The following is a 25,572-nucleotide window of genomic DNA, read 5'->3' as shown; positions in this document are numbered from 1 at the left end:
CTATTCTGAAGAGATTGGAAAATATTTTTAACCAAGACAACCTCATTACAGGCAAAATGCACAGGTCAGTAACTGTTCATTTTGTTAAAAATGGACCATGTTTCCCATCTTTCTCATTTCAGGCAGTTTCTGAGGTATAACAGAAGTATGCTTCTCCTTTTATGATTAATTTAATTTTCCTAGCAATTTATGAGTGATATTATCTGTGAAAGTCCACATAAAATATATTCACCAATTTTCTTTTATCCTACTTAAGGAGATGTAACCCATTATTGCACGCAGAAAACACAATTTACCTTGACACACCTATGCTGAAAATTTATAGTTTTACATCTTCTCAGTGATTTATAACTATGTCCCCCAATTTATCTGGTAATTCTATGAGACTCCTGTAATAAATCTGATGATTTCACTGAACATTTTATGGTTGGTGAAGCCAACACAAATGTAAACTCTTGCAGGCACCTGGGGAAGGACAATCCCATGTGCCAGTACAGCCTGGGGGTTGTAAAGCAGCTTTACAGAAAAGGACCTGGACATCCTGGTAGACATCAGGTTGAACATAAGCCACCAAGCCCCGTTGCAGCAAAGACTAAACCACATACAGCAGGTCAAAGGAAGCGATTATTGCCCAGTGTTCATCACTGATGAGACCACATCAGGTGGTCCGGACTGTGTCCGGTTTTGGGGTCCCCGGTACAAGAAAGACACTGACAAACTGGAGCGAGTCTAGTGGATGGCTACCCAGATGGCTGGAGGGCTAGAGTTCAAGGTGCAAGAGGAGAGCCTGAGAGTGCAAGGTTTTGTTCTTCATCAGAAAAAGCTGGCTAAAGGAGATTTTATTGTTGTTTTCAGCTACGTAGCAAAAGGGTATAGAGGGCATAGGGTACATAGACAAGACAGGGTCATGCTTTTCCCAGTGAAAGGATAAGGTGCAATGGACAAAAATTGCAGCAAAGGGAATTCTCATTAACTATGATGTGTCACCCAGCACTACTCGACATTATAGGGACAGGCAGGTTCTTTTAAGGATCCTTGGTAGAATGAGAAATAGCCACAGGATTGTATTTTACTGAGAGCTTTATTATTATATAATGATTTTAGCAATCAACAGCTTATCATTACATGGAATTTCTAACAATTAGCATAGCTTTCCTAGTACCTAAAACTTCAGTTACCTGGTCTTTTCAGTCATTTGGACCCTCTGCAGATCCAGTCAAATTCTTAATAACCAACATACAATACAATAATCACAATCTAGACTCTGACTTTAAAAAGTCACTCACTGAGTTCTCAGAGGAATAACACCAGAGGCAATGTGTTGATTCTCTAATCAGTGGCTGAGGGTGCTCCCCCACCCTCGTCCATCATAGTTTGGGCATCCCCTGTATCACATCTGGAAACATGAAGACCTTATCAGTCCAGCTGCTGTTGGGTCCACTTCAAAAACTTTTCAAATAAGCTGATGTATTTACGCTTCTCAGTTTGGGATTTTGGTCTTTATCATTTCCATAAATTAGTGAATTCTGAAGAGGCTGTCAGAAAATCAACATGCAAGAATTTCAGATGCAGGAGACAGCAAGCTGCAAGTGGTAATTACTCCTTAATGACCTTTATCTCTTCCTCTCCATTGTCTCCTGACTACATGTTGCTCTCACTTTGACTTAACTTCGATGTTCCCAGCATACATCAGGCCTTACCATGAGCTGTGTGCTAGCCAAAATGTGATCAAGAGTTGAGTGAGCAGTCACAGGAAGCATCCCTGACCTCTGTTGTATCACAAGTTTTGCCATCCAGAATATCTCACATACTGCTAGGTTTCCCTGGTCCATAGCCAGCGTCACCATATGCTGACAACAATGCTGCACCAAGTGTCAGGAGCAGGGGGTACAATGAAGGGGAAAAAAATCACTGTGAACAGGAAGTTGTCTGGAGATGATGTGGGATCTTCCTTCTTGGAGATATTCAACATCCAACTGGACATGGTGCTGAGCAACCCACTCTAATTTCAGAATTGTCCTCTGAACTGAAAGGTTAGACCAGAAGTGCTTTCCAAATGAGATTATTCCATGATTATTCAGTCCCAAGTAAATTTTTTATTTAATTTTAATGAATTTTTAATGTCAGTTCTGTGGCAGCAGTTCCTTTTCCCCTCATCCTGCTTCACAGAATCAGCATCTTAAATGCCTAAGAAGATGGTGATTCCACATCTTTTTGCTGATAAGAAAGACAGCAAGAATGATTTGGCTGCTTTGATAAAAGTTCACAGACTTCCTGCCTTTGATAAAAAAAATGCCTTCCTGTTACTTGTTTTCTCCTGTCAAACATGTTTGCATCTTTCTTGTTTTCCAGAACATAAACCTGTCTCTCACCACTTGGGCCCCTTTCTATGGACTGCTGTTCATCTTCTGAAGCAACCAGAATAACTAGGACTGTGATTTAAACATGTAAGGGGTCAGAGTTTTTCCTCTTGTTTTCTTCTCTCTTTAGGAATAGATATGCTACTTTGACATGTTCCACTTAGAGCATTTAAAACCTATTCTGGAAACTTGCATTTACCCACTTTTCATTATAGAATATTTTTAATAAGTAATTCTTTTCCCTTATTCCCCCATGCTACTATGGAAAGTCAGGCTAACACATACCTAGTACATGTTGGGGTTTTTTTAATTTGGTTTTGGTTTTGTGCAGGAATATGCATATCCTAGAGCAAGCCCCTATTCCCAGTACAATGCTTCAAAATGTCATAAAATTCCATTCCAACTCTGGTGTTTGTTTGTTTGTTTGTTTGTTTTTCCTTTGACATTACTGCTCTTTCTATGTCCAGGATGGATCTTTTAAGAATATAACCACTCTCCTTGAACAACGGTACCTTAAATGCCTTCTCTTCACCTCTCTCTCTTCCTCATACCTTTTCTTCATTGTGATCCATGTCATTTCCCCTCACCACTCTAGCCCAGAATGATTCCAAACATTGCATTTTCCGGATACATCTCTGACAGCAAAGGGAAACAAACCCTTGTCCCTGGAAAAGGATGACTCTTTGCAACCAATTGCCACGGTAACACCCTGGAAAGAGACAAGCAAGAGCACACAATTGCATCATCTCCTTGCATTAGGTGATGTCTGTCCTCAAATCACTTCTCCCTTCAGTTTTCTTAATTCTGGAAGATGAATCATTATCATAATTTCTCAGAGTTCCCAGAAGGTCAGACTGTAGTCTTTGACAGGGTACCCAGTGTTGGTGGGTATGTGACATGTATAAGTTATTATAGCATGTTTACTGTGGACTGAATTTTCAAATGAAAGGAAGTTAATCTCCATGCAGCAGAAAGAGTCACTTCTTTTGGCCTCAGGTAACCTACAGAACAGACATAAATAAATCAATTTCTTAAACCTCTTGTGAAGATTTTGCTTTCATCATTTTTCTTTTGTCTTCCACTTCTTATGTGTAATCATAATCTGATTCATTTGAAGATTTACTCTTTTTCAAATCTGAATTGCTGTATCAGTTGATCTAGTGAAAGACACTGGATCTGCCTATGAAACCTACATAGGTAAAACAATACAGCTGTATTCATGTAGCAGAAAAACATAACATGTATAAATAGCTGGATACAGCCCAAGATTACAAAATTCACATCCAAAATGGAATTTTTCCTAAATTTGAGGGGTTTCATGCAGGATTTATGAACTAGTGTTTTTGGGGGGAAAGGGTTTCTCATACAGAAGGGTTATCAATTTCAGCAGTTGCATATGATTTTTTTCTTTTTCTTCAGAGTAATGTCTGTCAGCAAACAACTCATCACAATAGATTTGCCTGGAAAAATTACCCTCTCATTTTCCTCCACAGACAGGTTGTTTAGATTGCCTCAGACAGGAATATGTTTGCTTACTGCAGCTGTCCAACAAATATGATTGCAGGTACCTTAACAGAAGATGTAACTTAATATTGAAATTGTTTCTAACTCTGCTTCAGATAACTTTGTTTCATCCCAAACTAGCAGCATTTTGTTAATAGTTTTCAACTATGAACCTCAAGCCATATTCCTTAAACAATTTTTTCCATTCTCTTTATATGTAATCCTTGGCTTACAAGAAAATGTACATCACTTAAGAAACAGCCCTGTTTAAACACATTAAATGGTCAAAAATTAATGTTCACTTCATTCCCTTAGCTTTACTGCTTAACGGAAGAACCCAAAGGGGTTTTGCAACAAGACAAATACTTCCATTTCTTCTTTAGACTTCATCTCATATTTGGCATCACATAAGTGCTTTTTAAAAGAATGAATATTATGGTCAAAATGTCTTCTCACTGGAGAAAAATGTTTTCTCAGAAAAATCCCAAAGAGGATAAGAAAGGTCATTTACTGGGTGTAAATATCCATATGAGATAAAAATATCTTTTTTTTTTTTTAGTTGGAGCATTAGTAGTTTTCAGAAAAAAACCCACACATTTTCCACAAAGTGTGTGCTTTAATTCACTGAGTGCAGTGTGGTAGTGCTGAAACCCCATGTTAGGCCTGACTGATGATGTTTGAACAGAGGAAAAGACATCATCTGTCAAAGTCAAATCTGTCATGCCTTTTACTATGTTTTATAGCTGGCTCTTATTCAACAAATAATCCAAAACATGCACAAAGAAAAGCTGGGAGCCAGCATCATGAAATATGACCTATTTTCAAGAAATGTTTTAGAATACCATTTTCAGTTATCCTATGTCAAAGATTGATTGCTTGTTATTTCCTATGTGACTAATGATAAGTGTGATGAGTTGACACAAAATTTCACACTACTTACAGCTTGCATTGCTTGTTTTGTCACTCAGAAATATTCCTGCTTATTGTACCACTCACACAATAATTTATTTGCAGCACATAATAGTCGACTTAAAAGCAGACATTCCAGACAATTATTCTTTTTAGTGATAAGTCAAGGTTATTTTACTTGATCCAAAATAAAGAATTTCCTTGCTTAGAAATGATATATATGTGACCTGACCTAGAGCATACCAAGTCAGACAGCTGAATGATGCAAAGCAGACAATGGAGCCTACACATGCATTTGTATAGAAAAAGCTACACCAAGACAAAAATAAGAAAAGACAAAAATCTTTAAGATCTTGGTTCCCATTCCTTAATTTGCTGCACTGTTCCCTCCAATTAATGTAACAGAAAGAGTCCTTCACTGAGTTTTCCAAGTGACAAAATGAAATAAAATGCACTTGACTCCGGTCTATATCTATATAGTTATTATATTCATATATTGCCTCAAACCCCCTCATATTTAAGGCAATTGATACTTAAATGGTGTTTAAGTATTATTAAGAGTGTTATATGCAAGATCTAGGTGGTAATTATTTTATGTGGAGCTCATAAAATCACAACTACAGTATAGGAACTTGTTGGGGTACTGTACTTTAAGAAAAAGAAGAAGAATAAAAATAAGATATTTAGAAAGTATGACTTTTGTAGGATGATTAAAAGAGTTTTGCCTTATTAGTCTAAGAAATAGAGGACTAAGAGAGGCACAAGAACAGTCTTCCAAGACAACTGCTCTCCAAGTACAGAAGGGGCAGGACCAGAACAAATCAGTTTATTTTGCTGTAAAAAGTAAAAGTCAGAGGCAATGGAAAAATTTCTAAATGACAAAAGCAGGCAGTCACTGCAAGAGGAAAAACAGGAAGGTGATGGTATCTGCTTTCTGGAGGTTCCTTAAGGGAAAATTTTAAAAACCACAAGTTACTCAGGGATAAACCATAAATGTCTTGACACTACGCAGCAGGTTGGAGCAGGCCATCTCAGTCAGTGGTGATAAAGCTAACATCGTGTGTTTCGGTATGCCCAGTGAGGACAGAAAGCTTGCAAGCACAAGCACTAAAGCTGCCACTGCACTCCTTGGAGGTATCCAGAAGAACATCAGTGTCAGCCCAGTTCAGGTAAACAAGGATGGCTGTGCCTGGCCAGACCTGAGGCCTACCCTCTGCCATGTCCTGCCTCCAGATACAGCCAACAGTGACACCCGGAGAGACATGTAAGTGACGGAGGAATGGTCCGTGTCCTCAGGGTACCAACAGCCCTGACTCACCCTGTCCAGCCTCAAGGGGCTCCCCCGCCCTACCCACAGCCCGAGACGCCATTTTAGGCCCCCAGGGCCACACAGCCCTGCCCTGCCCAGCTCCCCATCCATGGGAGCACCCCGTCCACACCGCGCCCTGACACGAGCTTGCAGTGGTGGCACTTCCCCAGACCAGCTCTTCAACTTCCAAGTATTTTGTGTCTCAGAGACTTTTTCTGAGCAGTCATGGAGTCATAATGTTGGGAACAAAGAACAGAGGTTGTACTTGGAGGGGATGAGACCTTTGGGAGGCAGCAGTTAAATATTTGTAAGTTATGATTGATTACAGGCTAAACATGAGGCCGCTGTACAATGCTGCATCCAAAGAGCTCTTTGAGGCCTGGATAAAGAAAAAAGAAGAGCTGGGAGTAAGGAAATCATTCTGCCTTTATAGGCAGCTTTGGAAAGATCAGCTCTTGAATATCAAATTCATTTCTGGTACCTACATTAGAAAAAGGGTGTTGAAACTTGGAGATGTTATAAAGAGAAGCCACAAAAATAACTTGAGACTTTAAATGAATACCTTATTAAGAATGTTATAAGAAGTCCATCTCTTCAGCTTGTCAAAATAAAGATGCAGGAGTTACCTGACACTATTATTTAAGTACTTACCAGATGTTAATAATGTGCTCCTTAGCCTACCAAACTAAAATGGATCAAAACCCAGTGGTTGAAACAGAACTAGGAAGAAGAAACAAATCTTAAGAGCTATAGGTAATTACTCCTTGGAAAAAGCTGCCAAGAAAAATGAAGGATTCTCCATTTCTTGGTGTTTCAAAATCAAAAAGGAAAGCCTTTCTATAAAATAAACCCAGGTAGACAAAGATACCTACTGAAGGTCTAAATGGGTGAAATTCTGCATTTGAATTATACAATCCTGCAAAATATTAATTTATTTGGCTTTAGTTTGTGCATTTCTCAATAGGCAGCAGTCCACACATAATATTTTTTAATTCATTTATTTGTACTTCAACTGCAAAAAAATCTCGATTAAAGAAATGATAGAAAGAGCTAGTAAAGGAACAAAACAGTACGTTATATCTACCTATGAAAAATATTTCTATACCAGGATTGCAACTAATTATCAAAAGCAAATTTCCTATATCTTTGGCTCACATCAAATGACCAACAAGTTGTCCCATATACAGTTTGTAATTCTGAACCCCCCTTAGTTGACATCTGTGTAGAAAATAAATCTCTACAGATATATCAGGCAGACATATCTGATAATCTCTTCCACTCTGGCTGTGTTTCCCCTAATGCAGCTAAAGCCAGTCCATATGGAGGGTTGGAGGCTCTTCACTTTTTTGATTGAACAAACTTTCTCTCCCTTTGATGTAATTTGTCATACTATGATAAATGCAACAGCAGCCTTCTCTGAAATAAGTCACTAGGAGACATCCAGGGTCAGCAGAAAAAGCTCAGCCACACATTTTACTCACTACATGTAAGAATTACACCATTTCTGCAGGCAGATGGGAAAAACTGGTAGTTCTTGAGTTTAGTTTATCTTCTCGTGGTCATTTGGATACCAAGTGTACAGGACAGTGTAGGTTGTTAGCAGAGTGAATAGCATGGGGATACTGGGCAGGGTCAGGCAGCCTGTAACAGACCCCTCCACAGCACCAGCAGTGTTATCCTCCCCTCTTATCTTGACCCAAAGAATGTATGCAGACACTTCTCTGCTCTCAAACAGGAGGTCTGTGCAGGAAAAGAGCTCCTTTATACAGAGCAAAAATTTCCCTCCTCTTCTCTGCCTACCTTTTCCAAACATCCTACACTCATCCATGACAGTGATATGTTGCTATCCACAACCCAGCTGTAGGACTCTGAACTTTCCAAAATGTCCAGTGGAATGGAGGAGTGGTCATAAACATTGGCACTATTTGCAGGTAATTTTTTCCTAACTGTACAGTTAAGCTGAAGTGCAAACTGTGTATCTGTTTTTCTGCAGGCTCCTTATGAACTGAACATAAAATAGCAGTGATTCCAAGCAGCAAAGTGTGTTAATTCAGTGCATATAAAGCTTTGTTATACGAGTGATCAGCTAAGAAAATAATGCAATATTGTTATTAAATTATAACGTATTTATCTTATATTCCATTCTGAGGAAAATGTCAGTGTTAATTTGCATTAATATTATTTATTTATATTTTAATCCATATATGTCCAACAAGTGAATTCATTTCCTGGCTCTACTCTGTGTAGGCACCAAAGGTTAAATAACTTTGAAAATACAGTAGAGAAGTAGCAATACTTAAAATGCCTGCATTTCCAAGATGTTTCTTTGATAAAGTGCACACATATGCACACTGCTAACCTCAAAATTTTGCACAAAAGAAATGGACTCATTAGTGAAGAATTTCCAAAAACATTACTGAAAACTTTACCCAGATTCTTTGTTTTCCTTTTTCCCCATATTAATCTCATCCTGAATATTTATTGTTCACTGAATAAAAAAAAAAAAAAAAAAAAAGACAAGGGACAAAGAATATTAAAGTATTTGCAATATAGAGGTTAAGGTTTTAATTTTGGTAGGGATTCCTCCAAAATTTAGACCAAGTTCTAAATACCTGGGGACCATGGAAAGCCTGGTGATGTCATTACTCTTTCAAAAATGTTCAGAACAGTGGTGAAATCCTAAACAAAATGTGCACATTTGGTGTATGAAAGAAGACCACTTCCAAGGATCCAAATATATCTATTAATTTCTGATTTTTTCCCATTATTGTTTCAATCTTGAGGAGTCCCTCATAATCTTTCTCCTGTTATGTTTAAGCTTTAGTAAGTGCTAGTCATGCAGTTATTTTTACTCCCTGTTGGCTTTATTCTTACCAACATTTTTATGTAACATTTTGTAGTCCAACATGACTTTTTTTCCTAACGAGATTTTACTGAAAAAAAGAGCATAAAGCACCAGAAGAGTAACTTTGCACATCACAACCCACCTTTCATCCATCCCTTCCTTCCCATCCACAAAGATCAGTATAGACAGATGTTGAAATTACCCAACCAAAAAGCTAGTGGATTCCATGTGCTATGACGATTCTTAAAAATACTATTTTAACCTCTAGTCCAGGAAGCCCCATGACCATGCTTGAGAGATGCAGGTCACCATGTCTTAAAATTAAGAGATCATCCATGAAGTGTGTGGCAGTGGGAATAAACTAAGCAGTTCCAATTTCTAACCAAGAGTTAAGTTCTTTACTTGTGTAACTCCATTAGTTGTTCCTTTACAAAAATCAAGACAACTAAATGAATTGCATACTTTGTAAAAGTGATCTTCATTGTGAGCTGATAAATGAGTTAACAAACAAATTTTTAATTACAAAAATTGCTGTGAGAGTTGCTCTTGCACAACAGCACAATTCCCAGTCAGTATATCACATGTATATTAAAATCCTTAGCAATTTTAGAATTCAAAATGATTTATGTCAGTTTTGTTTTGGGTGGCAACAAATTACGGCTTCACTCAGCAAGAAAACATTTCCTGCTGCTATCTCTTAAAGACTGCCTGCAGTGTTTAACTATCAACTGCTAGCATCACACAGACTGGAAGGTGACCAATGGAATGTGCGAGGAGAGATTAGAATGAATTTTTGACGTGTGTTTTCATTTCATAAACTCTAGTCTCTGCAGCCGCAAGTTTGTCATTTGTTATGTGGTTTTTTTTTTTCAAAGACAGTTTTGTCTTATCTGATGTTGAAACTCTTCCATGAAGCTTTGAACACTGAGGCATAAGAAAGAAAAATCAGTTGGAAATTTGTTCATGTCTACCTCTGTGCTTGACATTTCTCCACTGATAAGGTACAGCTAAATATTGACTTTTTAGTTAAGTTCAGATTAGCTGTCTGGTCCATGAGCATTGATTGTAAACCATTATCTTTTGCCCATTTACAGGCCCCTGTGCTTTAACAGAAAAAAAAAAAAAAAAAAAAAAAAAGGAGAAAGAGAAAAAATGTGTAATTGGCTGTAAAGGTGTCATTAAATTTTGCTGGGAAAAAATAGAAATGCTATTGATATTTTACCTTTAAAAAGCTATCCTTTTTTCATTCTAACAGTCACCCCGTTCAAGTAATTTTTGATCCATTCGGGGAAAATGTCAAACCAAGATTGCCACTGGGACACAAAGCTGGGAAAGATAAGGAAGAATCTTTTATTGATAATTAAGTAAATTAAATTAAATAAGCACTATTAAAGGTATTCCTCTATAACAGTTCCATGGTACACTGCCAATTCCATTTTATTATCCCAGCCCCCCATTCCAATCCAATAGAATAGTTTGAATATGTCAAAATAAGAGCAGATAAGAGAACAGGATGATGTAGCTATTTTAATTTTTGAACAGCCTTTGACAATGTCTCTCCCAAGAGGCTGTAGAGGACAATAAGAGATCATGCAGTAAAAGGCAAAGTATGCTTACAGATAAGAAATTGGCTAGGAGAAAAAAAACAAGCAGGAGGAATGAGTAGGAAAATTTTAGCTTGGCAAAATTTGATCAGTGGGGACCCCTGCAATTCTGCTTCAGAGAGGTGGCACAAAGGGGATATGGCAAGAGAGCTTGTTACTTCAGCTGCCAAGGAGTGTCCCTTTGGATGTCAGACAGCTGGAAGAGATCAGGGCAACCCACAGGCCTTGTGCACACGTGGATTTATTCTGAAGCAGCTATTGCACACTCACTTCACATTGTTCAGTTAATCCCATCTAATTTCCAAGTGTAGACAAGTAGTTAACTTCACTGAGGATGAAGCTGGAACAGCACCAGTCCCCTGTCTGCCCTGAGCATATGAGATGTCTGTTACCCTCAGGTGCCAGGAGGAGGGGCAGGAAAGGGTGACAGAGAGAGGTCTGGGTCAGGGAGGCAATTAACATTAATCTTGACAAAAGCTGTATCTACTCCTCCAAGACTATAAGCAGGCCTGACCTGAGCTAATAGCAATCAGTTAATTAGAGCACACATACTGGCTTTTGTAACTTGAACCCTGCTGGGAAGTGCAGATAAATACTTAAGAAATTTTAGGTCCAACATATCACATCTCCATGTGACCTTAAATCAATAAGGGAGACTCTCTTGGTAGGTGAAAAGAAGATGCCCCCAATGGGCAGAACTAGCTGATGGCTGAACCAAATGTAATGGGAAAAGAGGACACTCAGCAGACATCATGGATTTAACAGTAAGTTTAAGGATTCTTTCTGCTGTGAACTATGGAGCAGTGCCCAGTCTTGAATTAGGAATTCCAGGTGGTATTCTCTGTTCCCCTTCTTCACTGTGCCTGGGTACGCAGTTCAGATTTCAAAACTATGCCTGTAGGTACATTGCAACAATAATATGTTATATTATTATAACATATTATTGTTGCAACATAATTAGTTATATGTATTCAAATTGACCAAATATATTAACTCTACATGGATTACTTATAATTTCAAATACTAGCATCCGCTAAGAGAGGACTCATCTGGAGGCATAATTTTCTCTTGTGAGTTTTGCTTCAGAACAGTAAATGGAAGGGAAACTCAGAATTAAGAACTACAGGCTTCATCACATAATTTGGTAGAGCAAAGCATAGTGGAACCACTGGTACTTCAACCTTAAGCATAATGAAAATGTGCCATGGGAATATATAGCTTGGATATAGTACAGAAAGTGTTGTTATAAATATCTCATCTGACATAACATGCAAGCATGATGAAAATATGAAAACCAAGTATGTGTCTTTGCATTTTATTTAAGGACTCTGTTCCTTAGATTTTTCTTAATTGCCAGCACACCATATCTTCCACAGAAAGATCTTGGAATATTTTAGTTTTAATGACTGTTTTTTCTATTACTATCACATGCATGTCAGCAAAAATTCCAAAACTTGAAAAATAACTGATTACCTAGAGTCCTTTCTCCCCTTTAAAACCACATGTCGCACCTATGCCAAGTTTCAGATTAATGTGAATTTAAAAGCTAAATTATAAATCCTTAGAAAGATATTCACAACAGTAATGCTGATAGGCTCTTAACTCATACCTACAGTCCCAGAAATGAATGCTGTGACCTCATCACATACCACAGGTCCATCTAGGTTTAGGCTAAGTCAATCTGTGGGTGGGAAACCTCAGTGGAGTTTTAGGAAGTAGTATTAATGATTTAGAGTCTATTTACCCTGCAAATTTTGCTAAGGTTGCAGTACAGTTCATTACTTTCATAAAGCAGGAATAACATTTTAATATCACTCCTGAAAAAGGATGCAGGGGAACTGTCAGGCTCTAACTACAATCACTCTGTGCAAGTAGAAATAAGTAGCATGATTAAAACAAGCTGGGGAGCTCTTATGGCAATAGGAACCTGTGAAAAGATGTGTTGATGCTAAAAGAAAGTCCTAATTTTACTCTGACTACCAATGTTATGCAAAGCCTTTTTTAAGCAGTTGTTTCACCCTAAGACTGTGTTCATGCCCATGTATGGTCGTGAATTCTGGGGCCATGGCCAGTGATTGTACACTCCAGAAAGCCTCTACAGTTCTTCCCAAATTGTGATGGGATTTGTCAAGTTTTCTGAGCATATAGGGAGAGATTTGTATAAAAAGTTGGCAGAATTATTAGTATCCAAGTGACTCAGCCAGCATCCTACTTGGAAGACAATGAAATTAATGAATGGCATCCTCTTACCACTATCCTTGACTGGATTGATAATCCTGAAATTACAACATCACCAAAGTCAGGTGAGCAAGATTTGTGTGTAGATAAGATGTAAAATCAAAGTGGAGATCCAATTAACTCAATAGTGGAGATCTGTGGAAGTCAAGAAGCATAAATTCTTCTATGCATGAAAACTAAGTAACAGTGTGGAGAGGACATACACAAAAAACCTGCAAAGTACACTTTCTTTTTAATAAAATTGGTCTCTAATATTTTTATGGTGCTAGTTAAAAAAAGAGGACTGGTTTCTCACCAGAATCATCCAAAAAACTCTGCATACCACAACATGATCCACAGTCCCTCTTTCATACCTGCTGAACCTGCTTTGGAGGAAAATTAATGGGTCTTCCAACATCTCAAATGAAAGCGCAATGTCCATATTCAGCTTAGGTGCCATTCACTTGGCTATCATTAACCATCTTCAAAAGACAAGTATTAGGTCTAAGCCAACCAGCTAGACTCCCTCTGTGCACAGAGAGAAAGAACATCTTGAGGGCAGCTAAACTCTTTGTAGGACAGATAATATAAATTGGAAGAATTTTCCCCCAGAAGTACTTAAATCCCTAATGTTTATGAAAGGAGCCTAAATTATTACCTTGACTAGAAATCTAAACTTTCTGTAGTTAAAATTAGATGAAACAAAACCCATGCTACGTGGTTGTTCTAGACATTGTAATTGCTCTTCTCCATAGTAGGATGCCACATCATCCTGGAAAGTGCTCTAATTGCAAACTCTGTGCCTATAGCAGTAGAGCTGATGAAGATTTTCCTTTAAACCTTTATTTTCCTTAAACATATACCTCTAGAAAGGAAAGAAGGATGGAAAGAGGGAGAGAAGAAAGAAAAAGAAAGGAAGGAGAGAAAGAAGGAAGGGTCTGATGGAATAATTAAATTTCAACTGTTTCCCCTTTTTCAGGGTGAATAGCAGAAGTCTTGACTGCTTTAGGTCTCTCCTTCTTCCCATTCTCTACTTATTTTCCTTTTGTTCTAGAGAGAAAAGGTCAGAAAATGTGGCCTGAACCTGGAATGAAAGAAAATTATATAACCTCATTTCGTATATATTTTAAATGGAAAATTAGCATTTTTAAAGCACCCTGTTAGGTGACTGATGTTTTCAATTACCTTTTCTCTATGACCACTAAAAGCTCAGTCAAGGGCTTGATGATGCTAATAGAAACCTTTCAGGTTGTCACAAAAAGGTTTTTCAATCAAACCCTAACGGCATTATTTTTATCAGTATTTGTCAAGTTCAGCACAAAATATTAAAATTAAATGAGAGAACTCCAGGTCTTCAAGGCACTAACTTGAATAAATACCAGAAAATTAAACCAAATTCAGTCATGTCTCCGACAATTCCACTCAAGCCAGTAGCATTTCAAAGGTTTCAGATAAAGAGAGAATTTGTCCCAGTCACTGTTTTGCAGTCAATTTACACTCAGAGTTCATTGACTTCAGTGGAAATTCCACCACGATAACCATGACGGAGCTGGGAATGATTATGTACAGTTAAGATATCAAGAGCTAATGAAGCATGCACGAATAAGTTCAATATGTTGAATATTCTCTCGGGTCTGCTGGTGAGATAATAACTTAAGTAGATTAAGAGTTATAAACAGAATTCTTCTTTGTCTCTATCTTCTAATTAAATAATGACTAACCTACACTAGGAACATAGTGATCCACAAAGTTAATCAAAAGACAATTTAAAAAATAAATAAAATCCTGAAGATGTTTTCCCACCAGAAGTGCTTGCCCTTTTGTCCAGCATTTTTCCAGTCTTTACTATAGCAAACTAGTTCAGAAATATGTGGAGCAGCCAACCACATATTTACTGTCACTTCTCATTTACTGATGGTAAATATACTGATGTAGACATTTCAGATTTGTCAGCAATTACTGGAGATAATTCACATTACATATATACATACAACATGAATACAGTATTGAGCAAACTTTTTTTTTTTTTTCAATTTCTTTGAAGATAAAAAAGCACTGTGTGAATTTTGGAACATAAGAAATAGCATGAAAAATACTGTAAAGGACTTTTACACTCTCTACCAGCAGCAGGCTCCAGCCAGTTCTTTGGCAGCTGGGGAATTATTCTTAATTACGTCCTAGCCACTTCACCGCATTCTGCCATGTAATAGCCCTTGACTTAAATAAGAACCCGGACTATCATATCTAACTGGGTTATTATCAGTAATAACAATGGAAATTAATCACCTCTGGTAGACCGGTGTCAGTGCAGATTGATGTTCCTTGGGATTTAGCATATTGTCTTATAGCCCCAAAAGGACAAGGTGCTGGGCAACATTCAAGACATGTATGGTAGATGTTTTCCTGTTTCCAGGCACTCACAAAGAGCCTAGCAGCTCTTTCATGCATTAATCCCACAGGCAGTCCTAACTCAGATTTTCCAGAGACTTGCAATCACAGTGAGATGTGGAATGATTATGCAGTTATCTAGTGGAGTGCCATCAAATGCAAGGATGTTCAGAGAATTGAAAAACAGCCACTGTAAGGAGCAAAACAAAATTATTGAAACAGAAAAAGCTAACAAATATAGAAATAACTCAGTTGTAATAACATGTTATCTAAAAATATTGAGGCTGATGGCAATAAATACAGTCATAATAACTGGGGTGACATTCAACCCATCACAGGATTTCAAAAAAATAGTCAGAAAGAAGGAAGAATCATGACAGATAAGGAACAGAACAAACAGAACAAAGTACTGTTAATCCTTGTTAGGGTAAAAACCACAGACTTTTATGATCTCACTGCTTTCAAGGAAAATTACATGTTTTATATCTGATTTTTTTCCATATTTTGTGTGACAAGTATTACAGCCTTACAACCTCTGCCTTCTCCACTACCTGTCTTCTGCTTCTGTGGCAATTAAGGACTATCTAAGAAGCAAAGATTTAGAGTGTGGCAGCCTCAGATCAGGAACTGGAGGGTTGTAACACCAGCCATCCAAAAAGTAAAGTTGTTCTCCCGCACTTACTCTGTATGCTGTAGTCTATAGACAGCCCATGGCAGAACTGTGTGCATAGCCTGTGTTGAGAAGAGTGTAGACTGCTGTCAGGACTTAATCTTACCTGGAATTTTCAACAGAGTCGCATACATAGAAAAGAAAAGAAAGAGGAAGCATGCATGGCATCACCAGTTGAACCTTCTGTGTTTGTGGCCCTTTACCACATTATCACCATTTTCCATTCCCACATCATTTCACACAATTGTTCAAGACTGTGTTTATAATCACGGTGACCACATTTTACGCTTCCCTCAGGGCAGATGGGCTGCTGATTCCCACAGGCCTCTAATGACTGATGTAATCCAGGAAACACTTAGAGACCTACGTTGTGCTGGCAGAGAAGAAAATCCCTATTGTGTAGAAATGTTCTTCAGCTTGAACAAGCTGCAGGCAGAAAATTCAGCATCACTATGAGCCATTTGAAAAGCCGTTTGAGGAACTACGTAGATCTAGAGATTTTGCCTCTGCTGGTTTTGGGAACAGTTCTGAAAGATGTCCTAATCTATTTTCGGCTCTATTGCTCCCAAGAATTGCAATGACAGATAGGAATAGCAAAAGAAGAGGTGGTGTAGCAGGGATGACTGAAATCTCTCATCCATAGTGTTACCTTCAATAAGATTTTTTTTTTAATTAAAGAAAGCAAGTTGCATTTTGCAACAATCCCATGAACTCTTAGAAGACAATCAGTTGGTGAATTTCTTACTAAACCAATATGGTTTTGAAAAGTAAAAGAAAATGTGTATGTTCATGAGTACAAGCTTTGTGAGTACCTTGCTTTCGTACTTGCTCAGCAATATCTTCCTGGCTTTCCATAGACTTCTCAACATGTACCCATCCCAATTTGTGTATAAAGATATGCTGTTTCAAAAATTTCTAGTTATATTGAAAATAACAGAGGTTACCAAGTAGGCATTTCCAGTTACAACTTCCCATTTTGTACCAATGTCTGCTTTAAAGAAAACATAGCATGATTCTGACCTTAAAAATCCTTACTTTTTTCCTGGAATGAAACCAAAAGTAAAGCTCCAATCCTTGTTAATTAACTGACAAATGACTATCATTTTGGATAAATACAAATAACTTTTCCGAAAATCAGGTCCCTCACATAAGCATGTCAACTATTGTTTCAAGGTCCCTTTATCTCCTGCACTTTGTTTCTCATAGCAGCCTTCCATCTCTCAAAAACAAAACCCATGTTGTACTTGGTGTTATTCAAAACTTTGAGGTCTGAAATTTCCCTTTCTTTTTTCACTTGCATTAACCAGATAAGCAGTTGGTTTGTAACTGTCACATGGAAGTAAAGCCATTCTAGTGTAGCCTTTTCATTATTAATTAGGATTTTTAATATTTTAATAACTGGTTTTTACATTAAAAATTTCTGATGAGGCCACTTGTGAGAGAATCATGGGTGTTTGCTGGTCTTTATCTGGGACAAGTTCACTATCAGAGTAAGTTTACAGAACATTCACAGTGGCACTGCACCCCATGACACACTTTGTCCTGAAAGTTCAGTTTCTTGTTCTTCATGTACTTCTTTAGAGGTTTGTCCATTAAAATAAAATAATAATATTTTTTTTAAAATAACTGCCATTGCAAAACTTTGATGAAAGAATTACTTAAACATTCAGCAACTGAGTATTGACAATACATATTAACTAAAACAACCCTTTTTTCCAGTTGTATGGTGCCATGGAACAGTTACAGCAGGATATTTCTGCCCTGTTCTCTCTTCCTCCCAAATGACTTCAGAGTTGATTTTTCCATGGTTATTCTTTTTCTATTCTTCATTATTATTTTTTAAATGTCAGTTTTACCTCTTTCTCTGTTTTATGAATGCAAGAGGGAAAAATATGTATTTTTAAAAAAAAAAAAAGTTTACCTCATTTTTAATGCAAATTACAGCAAAAGGACCTTTATTAACACTTCATTATCTGAACTGAAAGAGGTCCAGGAAATCATAGGTAATGGAAAAAATCTAGGAAACATAAGTGCTAGTTAACCACAGATCCAGCATAAGTGTAGCTTAGCCAGTGCAGACACAGAGCTCATAAGCTTGTCCTGAGCAAGTTGAGAGCTCACGCTACCCATGTCAGAAATGCCCCTGCATCATGCCTTGCTGGAAGCAGGTCCTTAAGGTATCTGTAGGTTTGGATGGAGAAATAGTTGTCAAAAAGCATCACACCAACAATAGAAAAAGCATGTGCTTAGATGGTAAAGCATGGAAATCTCCCAAGAACAGGAAATCTGAGTCCTGTTGAATATGCAATGTGGTCCCTGCTCCAAGAGAGGCTGGGGCACACCACTGGATCTGTGACGGCACTGTGTCCTCACTCAGCACTATGTAGGATGCCACAAATCCCTCTCACAGTGTGAGGTGTGGAAGCAGGTCAGTAATGGCCAATACAAGGTTCAGAAGGTCTGACGCTGAAGGGGAAAGTACCAAATGGCTGTGTCTCTGCTCAGTGTTTCCAGACCCTTGATTCTGCACAAAGGCACCTAGACCTACCAGGATGAAAAGTCCAGTCTATGTTGGGTGCAGAAGTAACAGTACTGTCTCAGACCTAATATGAGCCTGGGAGAGGTAACATGCTCATCCACATACCTCTGTGCTTGAGCTAAGTGCTAAAATCCAACACTAACTTCAAAAAGCCTAGGCAGTGGGCAAAAAAAAATTGTTGTATAAACCAGTAGGCAATTCAAGCATGTGTCAGTGGTACATGCTTTGCTAAGTGTTGCCATGTATTTGTATTAATTCATTATGGCTGATCTAGTTGTATAAACAAGAAAAGGCAATAGATTATCTCCTGGAAAGTGTTTCATATGGGATTACGTTTAATGCTGAAATTCCTGTCAAACTCTTAACTTTTAAAATACTGATAACACAGTGCATACTGTGCACTTTTTTGAACTCTTGAGCAATGCATTCCCAGCAACACACTCAGAGCCCTAATAATCAAGATTGCATTTAGAGGAGCTTAATTTTCATGTTATTAATCTCTCCAGTGGTAAGAGTAATTATTCAGTATTCACCAAGAAGCAATCCCATAACATGCACAGGGTGCCAGTATGTTAGCATGGTTTGAATGACCACATAGTGAGAAGAAATGTTTCTCCCTCACCAGCAAATTATTATGCAGGTCCTTAAAAATACTGTGAATTGTATTTGCTGGATATAAAATTCTCTCTGTTACAAGGATCATGTCATTTCTCTTTACCCCAGATGACCTTCAAAGCTTCCTATCATTTTTAGTATCATCTCTAAGGCCTCCCTTCCAAGACTACCTTTCCTTTTATGACTCTATTTCTTTCTTTTCACTGCACACCTTTGTCTAGCACTACATTCTGATAAGGACTTTTACCATTATACCTATTTCTTATTCCTCTTGTCTCATCCGAAGCCTTTTTAAACAACTCCTCCTGTGCATTGTGCAGCCCCCTTCAGGTGGGTAAGGCAGAAAGGCAATATCTGAATGAGGTAGGAACCACTGAATGCTAACTAATGACTTGTCTTTCTGTTTAAGCTGTTTCAATTTCCAGAAAAGAAAGATATCTTTCTTATTGTGACTTTTCTTTTAAGAAGATGCATCTTCTAACCAATCAATAGCTTCAATCAAACAAGATGCAGAACAGTAAAAGACTAAAATGGTCTCTTAGATGACAAGTCCTTTCTTTGTAAGTGACTAAACCTACAACCTGAAGGTTGTACGTGTCTACCTTATTAATCATGTATCTCACTGTCTCTTGTGTTCATTTCCTTCTGCAGTCTCCTGTCATATATTTTATCTCTCCTGAAGATAAAAAACATCGATTTTTACTGTATCTAGTACATCCTGAGTCATGATTCAGTCTTTTAGAAACATCTGTAATACATTTCATAAAATAATAATAAACAAAATAAGTACTAGATTTGGAAAATATTGCAGCATCAGAACAGTCTATACTGGTTTTAAGAATTCGCCTTCTGCATCTGATAGGCAAATGCCTGGATACTCTCACTTGGATGTTTGTTCAGCCACTGTAAATTTGAGAAGTCAGCCAACACATGAAGCTTAGATACCATAACTGCAGCCACTCAGTACTAACTGCCCCAGGGATCTTTTCTCTCCTTCTGCCATGTAAATTCAACAGGCTGCCATGGTGCCCGCCCCTGACTGCAAAGGCTATCTGATTGCTGTTCCTTGTTAACTTGCTTAATCCTTCTAAATCTTCTTATTTTTAATTATTATTCCATCATTTATCTCAGTCTACCCTCCATATAAACTTTTACTATTCCTAATTCTTCTTCCCTATGTGCACTCTCAACTGCTTCTTCATCAGCTCCTTCAATTCCAAGTGTATCAGAAATGTGAAGTCCTCCAGGTCAGGCAAATGTATTTCCTCATCAAATGGGAATGAACTCCTGCATGCGTTGTACCTGGACTCTCCTCTTGATTTTTTTAAGGGGCACGACGTAATGAATAAGCCTATGAATCACATTTGGAAGATGCCAGATTCCTTCTGTACAAGCATTCTTGAGGGCCTGAGGGTACTGTTATATTTGCCTAAGGGTTTATGAAGATGGTGAGGAGCCAGATTTTGAAAGAGGAATTATTAGCTGCAATGAGCCTGCCACCTCTGAGATGAATGTGAGTGATCCTGTAGGAGTCAGCACTGCATGCACATTTTCTGGCTTCCCGGCATCCTCCAAAGGGAGCCAGACTCACTGTCTCCCTTACAGAACAATGCAGTCTAGGATAATATAGTGTGAAAGGAAGGCTCATGGCATGCTCCAAGGAACCGAACCACCACAGCTGTAAATATTACCTTTGAGTTATACAAGCACACATCATACTCAGTGTAGGTGTGTTCTCTGGCTCTGAAGGCTGCACTGTCCTCAGAGAGTGCTCAGAGTTATGTTAATTTCTTGTGCTATGGCTATTACTAAGAAGTACTTGTCTGTTTCAAAGAGATATTGTATGAACTAGAATTATTTATTTTGATGTTCAGGAAAGAAAATTGTTGCTGTTGTTGCATCTTTATGCTGAAAGTTTCTCTCCACCTCTGATGAGAAACCCAAGCCTCCTTGGGCAGGTACTGCTGTGGGCTGCGTGCTGACCAGAGGAGCTGTCAGAGAAGATGACTGCTGTCAGTAGCTCTCTCCACATTTCACACCCATTTACCATGTGAGGAAGATGGCTCCTGGTAATCTGCGTCTCAGTGTAGTTATGGGAAAACTTCTTGACACAGTTTCCATTTGCAGAAGACAACTGCCTCCTCTGTCCCCCAGCCTGGCCTGGCTACCATCATGCTTTCTCTTGAATTCCCCTGAGCTTAACCCTTCCATGTCCAGAGCTCCATCATTTATCTCACTTCATCCCTCATCAGCCTGACTCTTTCAGCTTTCTCCACATAAACTTTGACTCTTCCCTAGACCTCAGAATCATTAAGCTTTTGCAGAGTGTGTATGCAGCTGTGTTCATGATCAGATTCAAGCTCTGCCTGACAGCCAGTAAGGCCAGAGTGAACGTTAATGTGTAAGCAATGAGGAAACCATTGAGTGTGACCTTGAATCCTAAACTAACATGACAGTATAAACACAGTCCCAGTTATTGCTCATATGTTCTCTACCTGTCTGAACAATCTCTCTCTTTTTCTCTCAGGCTTCCTCATTCCCCCTCACCAAACTTTCATTGCTTCCTCCACCATTTCTCACTCTCACTGTGTGATTGGAGTCCTTTTAAACAAGTTGAATAGAGGTATTCAGACAGTACAGAAAGGCCCCTAAAAAGCACCTGGTCCTGAATGGCTTCACATACATCCATACCATAATGAAGTTCAGAGTCTGCATTTGGATACCCAGAGGCTTCTGAAAATTTTAAATTAATCGGTCAGTGATTCCTTAAAATCATTTCAGTACAGTCCTCAGTATTCACATGTGCAAGAGAATTGTGAATTCCTGTTCCCAGTGTCATGATATTGCCCAGTCATCTTTCTATCTGAATAACCAACAGGTTAATCAGCACAGGTTCCCAACAATACTGACACAAGTGACCTTTGCGCACTCATCCATTGCAGAGACAGAGTTAGAACCCAGACAATGCCACAAATTCTGCTTCACTCATTTATGGAGAGTAGAGGAAAGCACTATTATACTAAATAGTTTTTAATTAAAAAATAAGGGGTTTATGTGCTGCTTTGTCTTCACAAAGGGTTACCAAATTTCAGCATATTCCCCAACCATTGCCATCATTCTTCATTTTGATATTATTTTTACAGGCAGGAAATCCCATAATTTATTAAATTACTTTTAAATGAATATATAATAGCAACTAACAATAAATGAAACTAGAGAAGGCAAGAAGGAGCCACAATCACAGCCATCCATACAGCCTAAAAGTTCCAATCCTGATGCTAATTTAATTTGAGATTTAAGAAGATTACAGAAACTCTATTATATTAATTTCCATTTCCATTGCCTCAGCAGTCATCTAGCATTGGACAGATGGCATCATAACCAAAATATTTTTCTTGTCGCTTATGTATACTTCATCCAGAAATTTACTTTAGCATGCTATGGCATGTCTGAAGAAAGCAAAAATCACAATGTCTATTAGAAATGTAGAAGACTGGTCTCAATTAGGACTTCTATATATCTATATATATTTATTTTCCTATGGTTTTCAAATAAATTACTTTTCAATATCTAGTTCTCAATAAAAACTTCAAGCTTTTAATCATTGTCCCCCAATAGCCTTCATTAGCCTGGTTTTCATGATGTCTTCCCTGATGGATCAGCAAGATGTGGCATAACATGGAATAAATAAACTGAGCAATAGGGAATGACAGACCAACAAGAAACACAACAGGAAATTGTATCAAGTCCCTAACTGTAGATCTGAGTTTTGATTTTCAGACAATTTTTGTATTTAAGGTCAAAACTTTTGGTTTTCCCCTTTTACCCAAATGTTGTTAATTTCCAGTCAGCCTGAGTCCCATCTTGATACTCTGATTATTGTTACAAACGCCTCATCTAGACTACATGATTTCTTTCTATTTTCAACTTCCATTAATTATATAAGAAATGCTGTAATGTTTCTAGACACTCAATCATTTTGTGACAGGCAGACAGGGATTATACTAGCTGTTCTTTTCAAAGTTCAATAATTTTAGTAAGCTTACAATTCTTTTTCATCTCCTTTTACAAACCTGACCACCTGTGACAAAGAGGAAGTGCCACCAGCCATTCAAAATATAGTATGTTTTATCATTTACATTAAGGTAATGTGCTGCCCTTTTTATAAGCAGCTGAATATAGAAAAAGTATGTTTTAACTGTGCTGTGATTTAGTGGGCACATGAAAGAACCAGATCTAACCCTAGTTCTGGTGCAGTCCAAGAATACCAGGGACAACAACTTAATGTATTATTCATCAAGGTAGGTTGTCCACTGGATCAAGAGGTGCAAGCAAATTCTTTATTGAAAAGGAAAAAGAGAGGCAAGAAAACATAATCAACATTCAGGAATGTATCTGAAGAAGGAGCAAAACACCTGGCATTTTAGAGGATGCAATGGAAGGAATAAAAAAAGAGGCAGGAAAGAAGACTAGGATGAGGAGTCAGAGATTTATAAAATGGGAGATCTATAAAGTTTATATAAGTGATTCTTAGGTTTCAGTTGCAAGAAAGCCATGTCTGCAGCAAACAACCCAAGGGTTTGCAACATCAGGCCATTGGTATAGAAACTGAGATACATAAGAGTATAACTTCAGAACACAACTAAGTCAGAACAAAGACTCTGTCAGCACAGTATCCTGCACCTGACAGTGATTAATACTAGTTCCTTAGAGAAAAAGCAGAAGGAAGACAACAGGTACAAAGTGATCTCTACCTGCTATGTACTTCCAGCAAATAGTCACTTGGGAGGAAGAACTTCCTGAGACAGAGGAAAGTTAGCAGTCATGAAGGGATCTGTATCTGATTGCCTTGTTAAATATACTATATTTGGCTATCCATAACAAAAATTTCATATTTTCATTATGAATGACAAAAGAATATACAGAGATTTATATTTTATAACCTTCTGTCTGAAATGTCAGGGAGAGCAATCTCTACATTTCATGAATATCAGCTGTTTAGTCCACCTTACCTCAAGGAGCAGACTTTCCAAAAATCACAATTTAGATTGAGACTTTCAGAGCACTGCCACTATAAAAAGGGCTAGATTTGGTACCCTTCCTGTGGTTAATGACACAGGACTCCAAGACATGCCATGTTATCTTCTTCTCCTCTGGGTTTATGTCTGGTTCACTTCTGCACCTAAGTAAGCTCAAAATCTGAAGCATACTCACACTAGCTAACTCCCACATCTGTCCCTACATGACAGATAAAAATGGCCAAGTGATTGGAAGTTCATGCTGAGCTATGAAGAGGCAAATGCTGTGTCAAGGAGGGAAATGAACACATATTTTTATCTCTTTAACAAGTTATCCCTGCAATAGAAATAGCTAAAGTGATTCCAGAATGGGAGCATGCAGAGATAACAATCTCTTATGATTATACTTTTGCTGGAGGAACTGTCAATGTCACTGGTGAATCTACACATACACACCACATTGCATTATGGTATACCTGGAATAAGAATGCCCCAAACCCTTCACTCTTCACCATCACCTTCACAAAGAAAGTTCTTGGAAAAATATGGCACCTGGATTGAGTTCAGCCTTCCTCTACTGCCACCATCAGAGCACATGTTGAAGAAAAAGGAGGAAAGGAAAGGAAAGGAAAGGAAAGGAAAGGAAAGGAAAGGAAAGGAAAGGAAAGGAAAGGAAAGGAAAGGAAAGGAAAGGAAAGGAAAGGAAAGGAAAGGAAAGGAAAGGAAAGGAAAGGAAAGGAAAGGAAAGGAAAGGAAAGGAAAGGAAAGGAAAGGAAAGGAAAGGAAAGGAAAGGAAAGGAAAGGAAAGGAAAGGAAAGGAAAGGAAAGGAAAGGAAAGGAAAGGAAAGGAAAGGAAAGGAAAGGAAAGGAAAGGAAAGGAAAGGAAAGGAAAGGAAAGGAAAGGAAAGGAAAGGAAAGGAAAGGAAAGGAAAGGAAAGGAAAGGAAAGGAAAGGAAAGGAAAGGAAAGGAAAGGAAAGGAAAGGAAAGGAAAGGAAAGGAAAGGAAAGGAAAGGAAAGGAAAGGAAAGGAAAGGAAAGGAAAGGAAAGGAAAGGAAAGGAAAGGAAAGGAAAGGAAAGGAAAGGAAAGGAAAGGAAAGGAAAGGAAAGGAAAGGAAAGGAAAGGAAAGGAAAGGAAAGGAAAGGAAAGGAAAGGAAAGGAAAGGAAAGGAAAGGAAAGGAAAGGAAAGGAAAGGAAAGGAAAGGAAAGGAAAGGAAAGGAAAGGAAAGGAAAGGAAAGGAAAGGAAAGGAAAGGAAAGATCATGTTCTTGTAGAATTAGCTTTTCAAGCACAGATGTGTTCCCCCACTTTATTGAGATCTATCATATCCCAGCTACTAAAAGATCATCAAATCTGAAGTTTGTCTTCCCCTCATGCGCTAGGAATGCCATGGAATAGGCACAGTGGTCAATACCAACAAGCAACCAGAGCAGACAGAGGTCTTACACCTCGATCCTGAGCATCTGCAAGCCCCGTAGAGTACAAATCTCATTTCTCATTTCTCTCTAGAAGTTTGACTTTACCATGTGTCTGTACATACTTAAACACTCCTGATTTCAAATACTGCAACATAGTAATTGTTAGACCATGCTAGAT

Source organism: Tyto alba, unplaced genomic scaffold, assembly GCF_018691265.1.
Source record: "Tyto alba isolate M040663 unplaced genomic scaffold, T.alba_DEE_v4.0 Super-Scaffold_38, whole genome shotgun sequence".
Classification (NCBI taxonomy): Eukaryota; Metazoa; Chordata; class Aves; order Strigiformes; family Tytonidae; genus Tyto; species Tyto alba.
This window is presented reverse-complemented; position numbering follows the sequence as displayed.